The following is a 9,401-nucleotide window of genomic DNA, read 5'->3' on the forward strand; positions in this document are numbered from 1 at the left end:
CATATATGCCGACTCATGGTATTTTATTTGTGAATCTTTTTAAGAATACTTTCCATGTTAACCCACTAGCTAGGATTCTATGTGTCATCTGTGTCTTCGCGCCAGGGCCCGGGCACCCAAAGCACGAGCGAGCATTTTCGATAGTTGTTATCCCAACTATCCTAGCCAGACCTGATACATTACATATCAGGAAAGGCCTATAGTCATTCAGTGTTGCGTGTGCAGGCAGTTTTATGGTAATATATTTTGCTCCTACTCGATCCGTACAAGATAGTACTTGTTGGTTGCCGATCATCTCACTGAACCATCCTTCAGCGATCGAATATGTTGTGCCTCTCCCTATTTGAGAAGGGAACTTCACCCATTTCGTTGACCTTTAATTTGAACCACAATTGCCCTCGCCAGTCATGTCCCATAGTGGTCATTTATGGCCAGCCCACTCATTTCACACTCAAGGCCGGTCTCTAAGAAGTGACATGCTGTAAATATTTCATGTTATTCATGATCAGTATATTTAGCATAACTCGTGTTTTACCAGTTTTAATCAACATGCATCTAAACTATAAATCTGTTTACTGAATCACACATATTGTTTCTCTAGTTTTTGCATAGTGAAAATGGATGGGAACACCAGAGGAGGTGGACATTATGAAGCATTGAAGAGCTACAATTTGGGCAAAACGTTCGGTGCAGGCACATTTGGAAAAGTGATGATTGCAGAGCATAAGCTTACAGGACACAAAGTTGCTATGGAAATGGAAGAGAAAGGTATGCCTCCTTTTCCTTGTACAATAGTGTAGGATACATTCCACTTGCTTGTTCAGGATTTCAAGTTATCTGCTTTTAGAGTGCTGGTCAGACATGTGGGTATGTTCCTAATTCCCACGTAATCGATTAGTCGAGATAATGTACATTAGTATAGGATACATTCGGCTTTTCTTAAGATGAAAGTTCAGCTTGTGTTGTTGCTGCGAGTTGGTAGAATTTTCATATGCATTGTCTTCATAGGCTCAATGTCTAACACTTTACTTCTATTGTTTTCTCATATCTCATTTCCAGCAAATAGAGAAATCAACATATTGAGGTTGTTCATTGACTTCATTCACTCTCATATCATCCGGATTTATGAGGTCATTGAGACACCGAAGGATATTTTTGTTGTGATGGAATATTGCCAGAATGGTGACCTATTGGACTACATTGTTGAGAAAAAAGGCGGTTACAGGAAGATGAGGCCCGTCGAATCTTCCAGCTGGTGCCTTTTCTACTCCTGCCATGTAGGAACACATTTTTTGGGAATAACCATATGTTGAGCTTCCTATTTCGACCATCAAATGTATGGACATGCTTGCTAGTTGTCGACCTTCCTCATGTGTTTACCGTGCAAATCGCGATCAATTTGCTTGGTTTGCATTCGTTGACTAAGTTTTACCGATACTTTTTTGCTCGATGACGATTTTTTCCGGGAGGGGACGGAAAAATACGGTTTACGGAAAATGTCGGACTATATTATATTTAAGCTCGTTGGTTTTTGTCGATTCTTTGTTTTGTTGTTGTATTATTTGGCATCTTCATCATTTCATGCCTTGGTTATCTTAGTATCATTAATTAAATCAATTTTTGTTTAAATGGCGTCTTATTCTTCATGCCTTGATTGTCTTAATCTAAGTGCTCAAATTAAATTGTCCTTTAAAACATAAAGAGATGGTATATCCCTTCTGAAGGCGAATATGTAATTTGAAGGGTTCTTTCTGATTCACTGAATGCATATTGAGGTTTTGTCTCAATAGCTTTTCAATTGAATTTTTGTTAAACAGATTATATCTGGTGTTGAATACTGCCACACAAACATGGTTGTTCATCATGATCTAAAGCCAGAAAACATGTTACTTGATTCCAAATATAATGTGAAACTTGCTGACTTTGGGTTAAGCAATGTGATGCATGATGGCCACTTTTTGAAGACTAGTTGCGGGAGTGTAAACTATGCCGCACCAGAGGTATTGACTTATTTTATTATTTGAGTCCTTATCCTCATGCTTCTTCTCACGCATCGTCTGGGTTAATAGCTTTAATGAGTGTTTCTACATAGGTTATCTCTGGTGAATTGTACGCAGGACATGAGGTTGATGTTTGGAGCTGTGGGGTGATGCTTTATGCTCTTCTTTGTGGTGTTGTTCCATTCGATGATGACAACATTCCCAAACTATTCAATAAGATAAAGGTGTGACAGAACATTTGTAGATTAAGTTGGATCTAACAAGTGTTTACCTTTTTTTCTGGAAATCAACAAATTCATGTAGATTAGCTGGACTTTAGAATTCATTTTTTTCTGGAGATTTAACTCCACCTTATTTGGTGTTATAGGGAGGTATCTATATCCTTCCAAATCATTCATCTGATCTTGGAATGGATTTGATCCCAAGAATGCTTATTGTTGATCCCATGAAGAAAATCACAATCAGTGAAATTCGAGACCACCCATGGTTACAGAATCGCCTTCCTCCCTACCTGGCAGTGCCTCCACCAGACACAGCATAGCAAGCCAAAATGGTACCCCATATGTTTCATATTTCAAGCGACTATCATATCTGCACAGTAAAACTTTTCAGCCTTTATCCACTTACATATACAGGATTTTTAATGGATGATAGGAAATTAAGAATAATACTTTTGCCGTGAAATGCTCTCTTTTATGGGTATAATATCAATGTAATTGCAAAGAAAATATAATAGAAATCAATGGCCATAGTTGTGCCCTTTGTTTCAAAAAGGTATCACGTCAAGTCTCCATGCAATGCTGCTCTTTATTTAGCAAATAATAATCATTTATTATCGAGCATTCAAGTACCGTTTCTATGGGAATGATATGCTGATTTGCTAGATGTTCATTTCAGGAGATTGGCGAACATACACTTCAAGATGTTGCTAATCTGGGATATGATAAAGATCATGTGTGTGGATCGTCGTGCAATAGGCTGAAAATGAGGTATAATCACACAAAAATCAGTGGTTCAGTCCTTTCAGTTTTCATAACTGACTATATACTACATGTTTCCAAGAAAAGGTTTGCATATTACTTGCTCTTGGACAATCGGTTCCGGGCTACTAGTGGCTATTTGGGGGCTGACTATCAACAAGAAATGGTTAGTCCACATTTGCATCATCTGTGACCTATTTAATGCACTAAAGGTTTATGCACTATTAACTTTATGAGTGGATGGTTCTCTAGGATATGAGTTTTAATCAGTTTACTCTATCGGAATCAGCAAGCCCAAGTACCAGGAATTATCTTCCAGGCCCTAGCGTTGGTAGGTATAATTTGGCATGACGCGAAACTCTGGAGGTTTGGCCCTGGCCTCACAGGGACACGTTTCCCATTCCTGTTGAATCCGTCCCCTGCGATAGAATGGAAATGGAAGGAGAGAAAGAAGGGATGTGGTTGGGCCCGCAGGACATGTGGCACCCTGGCATTGGTAAGTACAACGTGGCCTGACGTGACAAACTGAACTTTTGGTCGGTCTATCGTAGAGAAACGTGTGCCATTACCCTTGAATCCATCCGTGGCAACAGATTGGAATTGGAAGGAGAGAAAGAAGGGATGTGTGTGGGCGCGCAAGGACATGTGGCGCCCTGGTGTTGGTATGTATAACGTCACGTGACACGACACACTGAAGTTTTGGACGGTCGGTTTAAGGGAAGCATTTCCCATTCTCCTTTAATCCGCCCCTGGTGACGGAATGGAAACGGAAGGTGAGAAAGAAGGGATGTGCATGGGTCCGCGAGGACATGTGGTGCCCTGGCATTGGTAGGTATAATGTGGCGTGATGTGACACGCTGAAGTTTTGACCGCTGATCATAGGGAAACATTTTCCATTCTATTTGTGACACGCGGAAATTAATAAGCAGTCATCAAGATCGTGACCGGTGCAGAGGTAGTGATTTTTTTTGAGTTTTTTTGCTGATTTTTTCGTTGGCTTTGTGTTACTATGAAAAAACAAAACAAATTCTTAGAAAACAGTCCAATATGCGTATGCACCCAGTATAGCCAACATCCTCTTCACCCACGAAATAACAGCGTTCCAGTTAATCCCACCCACCTCCAATGCCGGCCGCACGGCATACATATTTCACATTGGCGCCTCGTTACTGGCGACCGAAAAGCATCTCTGTTGTCCATCCTATTCCTATACCGTCCAAATGAACCAACAGCGGACGGAGGACTCGATCGACACATGCAAAAGGAAGGAGAGAAAAATGGGCGGGGGCCGGGAAACGACAAAGGAGAAAGAGGAAAACAACGTGCGCACTTAGGTAAGCGTAATGCTGACGCTAATGCTCACCTTTCCCTTTCCCCGGTTACACCGCCCCCATCTAATAAGCTTTATCTCATCTAAAGCCTAAAGCACACCTTCCCTCCCACCGCCGGAGGTAGAGCATCCTCAAAACCTGTGTCCGGGTGGTTGATCGACCACGGGATTTGGTCAGGTAATTAAGGCAATAGCACTGCTCATTTGGCCTGCAATTCATGTCGGAGTTTAGCATTTTTGCATCGTTGTTGCTTGCTTGGCCTGGTAGAGAGCTGAGTAAGTTCACGCATGCTCTTAAAGTTTAGTTCTGAGGGAATGCTACTTGTCCATTCTATTTTTGGCTCGAGTGAGAAATTTATTAGTGCAGTTTGTGTGCTGCTCTACTTGTGGTTGTGGGGATTTCGGTGCCCTCCCTTTTTGTTTCTTCCCTCCAATGGGGATCTTTGCTACAGATCCACGTATGAATATGTGAACCTTTTCAAGAATACTTTGCGTGTTAACCCATTACCTTGAATTTTATGTGTCATATGTGTCTTTGCACCAGGGCTGGGCATCCAACGTACGAGCAAGCATTATCGGTGGTTGTTATCCCAACCATTATTGCCAGACCAGATATATTACATATCAGAAAAGGCCTATAGTCATTCTTGCTGTGCGTGCAAGCATTTTTATGGTAATATATTATGATCCTACTCGATCCCTTCAAGAGAGTACATGTTGGTTGCCGATCATCTCACTGAACCAAACTTCAGTGATCGAATATGCTGTGCCACTCCCTATTTGAGAAGGGAACTCCATTTCCTTGACCTCTAATGGAACCACACTTGCCCTCACCAGTGATGTCCGATAGTGGTCATTTATGCCCAGCCCACTCATTTCACCCTCAAGGCCAGTATATAAGAAGTGACATGCTATAAATATTTCATGTTATTCATGATCAGCATATTCAGTGTAAGTCATGTTTCACCAGTTTCGATCAACTTGTGTCTGAACTATAAATCTGTTTACTAAATCTCATATATTATATCCCTTGTTTTGGCATAGTGAAAACGGATGGAAACACTAGAGGGGGTGGACATTCTGAAGCATTGAAGAGCTACAATCTGGGCAAAAAATTCGATGAAGGCACATTTGGAAAAGTGATGATTGCAGAGCATAAGCTTACATGACACAAATTTGCTATAAAGATTCGGAACCGTCGTAAAATAAAAACTATGGAAAGGGAAGAGAAAGGTATGCCTCCTTCTCCTTGCTCAATAGTGTAGGATACATTTAACTTGCTTGTTGAAAATTTCGAGTTATCTGCTTTCAGAGTGTTGGTCAGACTTGTGGGTGTGTTCCTGATTGCCGCTTAATCAATTTGTCGAGATAATGTATATTAGGTTAGTTCATCTTTGGTTAAGAAGAAAGATCACCTTGTGTCTTTGCTCGAGTTAGTAGAATTTACATCTCCAATTTATTCATAGACTCAATCTCTAACACTTTACTTCTATTGTTTTCTCATATCTTGTTTCTAGCAAATAGAGAAATCAAGATATTGATGTTGTTCGTTGACTTCACTCACCATCCTATCATCCGGTTTTATGAGGTTGAGGGACCTAGGGATATACTTTGTGATGGAATGTTGCAAGGATGGTGAGCTATTGGACTACATTGTTGAGAAAGGGCGGTTACAGGAATATGAGGCTCGTCGAATCTTCCAGTAGGCGTTGTTCACACTTTGCTTGAGTTCAGTCCGAGTGTTGTTCACACTCCTCAATGGCTATAGTGTTTGGATCTTAATCATTTGAAAGTTTTCTGCAATCTAATTGAGAAATGTATGTCAACGATTGTAGAATTCCGGCTATATGTTTCTCCTAAATTTGCATATCAACATAGCTGATTGAATTCTCGTCTGCATGGCGACTGTGATGGAAATATGCCCTAGAGGCAATGATAAAATGGTTATTATTATATTTCCTTATTCATGATAAAGGTTTATTATTCATGCTAGAATTGTATTGACCGGAAACTTAAATACATGTCTGGATACATAAACAAATATCGTGTCCCAACTGAGGCTCTACTAGACTAGCTCATTGATCAAAGATGGTTAAGGTTTCCTAACCATAGACATGTGTTGTCATTTGATAACAGGATCACATCATTAGAAGAATGATGTGATGGAGAACACCCATCTGTTAGCTTAGCATATTGATCTTTCAGTTTATTGCTATTGCTTTCTTAATGTCAAATACATATTCCTTCGACTATGAGATTATGCAACTCCTGGATACCGGAGGAATACATTGTGTGCTATCAAACATCACTATGTAACTGGGAGATCATAAAGATGATATATAGGTATCTCCGAAGGTGTTTGTTGAGTTGGCATAGATCGATATTAGGATTTGTCACTCGGAGTACCGGAGAGGTATCGTTGGGCCCTCTCGGTAATACACATCATAAGAAGCCTTGAAAGCAAAGTGACTAATGAGTTAGTTGTAAGATGATGTATTATGGAACGAGTAAAGAGACTTGGTGGTAACGAGATTGAACTAGGTATGGAGATACCGATGATCAATCTCGGGCAAGCACTAGTAGAAAAACTACTTCACGTGAGACACATCAGTCCCGGTTTGTAAATGAACTGGCACTAATGGTACCACTAGTCCCAGTTCGAACGGCTATGCATTAGTCCCGGTTCATTTGTGACCTATAGTCCCGGTTTGTGTCACAAACCGGGACTAAAGGGCTAGTGGCAGGTTGGCGTCAGGCCGCGGCCCCACGAGCCCCTTTAGTCCCGGTTTGTGACACAAACCGGGACTAAATGGGGTCTAACCTTTAGTCCCGGTTGGAGACACAAACCGGGACTAAAGGGCAATTTTCAAACTCTACCCCCCCCCCCCCTAGTATTGCACTTTCAGTTTTGAAAAAAAAGAAAATGATAAAAACTTCAAAAATTAAAATTCTTTGAGATGTAGTTATGTTACTACATCTACTAGTTAGGTAAATTTAAAGACATAAATTTCAACATGTTTTGCAAAAAAAGTGTGATGAAAAAGTAAAACGACTATACCTTTTGCATACGATGTTGGAAAAAAAGTATAATATATCAAAATATCCAGCACAAAAATCCGCATCCGATTTTGACCTTCTCAAATTACCAACCACATCATTTAGACAAGAGATAAATAAAGTTTCCAACTGTCCACATATGAAATAGCAACTATATCTATTCAGTATAACTAGCAATTACTTTCTTCCTCCCTTTTGTCCTTGTGATGCAACTCCTTGAAACCTTCCTCACTCTCCCCCACAAAATCCTATAGTGTGTACACTACCTGTTGTTCAAGTTGACATGTCAATGGACACCGATATACACAACTTGTGTTTGGTACACATGGAAGGGACTCGACCTCGGTATACTTTTCTGGTTCTAGTTCCAAGTACATGCAACCCGACTTACATTCATTCCTGATAACATGCCAATATATCTTCTCTTAATGTGTGCGAGAGGCATTTTCCTATCTCTTTGTGTATTCTCCGACACCAGCTCCACTGCTTGTACTTCCACCATGGACCAATGGCATGGACTCTATCAAGTGGAGCACGATGTCGTAGCAAATCTCTGTGTTGCTAAACTTCCCAAACATCCTAGAATTGTTGTGGTATACATCCTTCTCCATCACCATGAACACCATGGTCTGCATGGCATACCTAATCATGCACGATATCTATGAGTGAGTGGAGGGACATGGGCGTGATGTCCGGGTCCTCTAGGAGGCGGTGGAGCTTGCATATAGATTTCACAGCCACCTCCACTCTAGGAAGGACCTAGAACATCTATGGTTAGAGCACGCATAGGTGGTCAGTAAGGACCATTTGCAAAAGAACGGCACATTCATGGTGCGCGCTAGCTTAGTGAATCACAGGAACATTTCTTCAACGGCGGGCACAGAGATGACACCAATGATGTCGAGGGACGGAGGGCTTCAAGGGGAGATGGTGATGGACGAGATAATGTCCAACACCTACATGCCCAACTAGTGTTACAGAAGGAATGTGCGTGGGCCCGTCAAGATATGTGCCACCCTGACGTTGGGAGGTATAATTTGGCGTGACGCGAAGCTCTGATGGTTTGGCCGGTTGGTCAGAAGGACTGATACGTCTCCAACGTATCTATAATTTTTTATTGCTCCATGCTATATTATCTTCTGTTTTGGACATTATTGGGCTTTATTATCCACTTTTATATTATTTTTGGGACTAACCTATTAACCGGAGGCCCAGCCCAGAATTGCTGTTTTTTGCCTATTTCAGAGTTTCGCAAAAAAAGAATATCAAACGGAGTCCAAACGGAATGAAACCTTCGGGAACGTGATTTTTGGAACAAACAAGATCCAGGAGACTTGGACCCTACGTCAAGCAACCAACAGGGAAGCCACGAGGAAGGGGGGCGCGCCTACCCCCCAGGGCGCGCCCTCCACCCTCGTGGGCCCCCTGTTGCTCCACCGACGTACTTCTTCCTCCTATATATACCTACATACCCCCAAACGATCAGAAACGGAGCCAAAAACCTAATTCCACCGCCACAACCTTCTGTACCCACGAGATCCCATCTTGGGGCCTGTTCTAGAGCTCCGCCGGAGGGGGCATCCATCACGGAGGGCTTCTACATCAAGACCATAGCCTCTCCGATGAAGTGTGAGTAGTTTACCTCAGACCTTCGGGTCCATAGCTATTAGCTAGATGGCTTCTTCTCTCTTTTTGGATCTCAATACAATGTTCTCCCCCTCTCTCGTGGAGATCTATTCGATGTAATCTTCTTTCTGCGGTGTGTTTGTTGAGACCGATGAATTGTGGGTTTATGATCAAGATTATCTACGAACAATATTTGAATCTTCTCTGAATTCTTTTATGTATGATTCGTTATCTTTGCAAGTCTCTTCGAATTAGCAGGTTGGCTTAGCCTACTAGATTGATCTTTCTTGCAATGGGAGAAGTGCTTAGCTTTGGGTTCAATCTTGCGGTGTCCTTTCCGAGTGACAGTAGGGGCAGCAAGGCACGTATTGTATTGTTGCCATCGAGGATAACAAGATGGGTTTTTTT

The 9,401-nt window shown here is 41.6% G+C and overlaps 1 pseudogene; it reads left to right on the plus strand.

Annotated features, from left to right (window-relative positions):
• The first annotated feature begins 532 nt into the window (after positions 1–532).
• On the plus strand, positions 533–3,662 carry LOC109774188 (serine/threonine protein kinase OSK3-like; annotated as a pseudogene).
• The last annotated feature ends 5,739 nt before the right edge of the window (positions 3,663–9,401 follow it).

The sequence above is a fragment of the Aegilops tauschii genome, chromosome 3, assembly GCF_002575655.3.
Source record: "Aegilops tauschii subsp. strangulata cultivar AL8/78 chromosome 3, Aet v6.0, whole genome shotgun sequence".
Classification (NCBI taxonomy): domain Eukaryota; kingdom Viridiplantae; phylum Streptophyta; class Magnoliopsida; order Poales; family Poaceae; genus Aegilops; species Aegilops tauschii.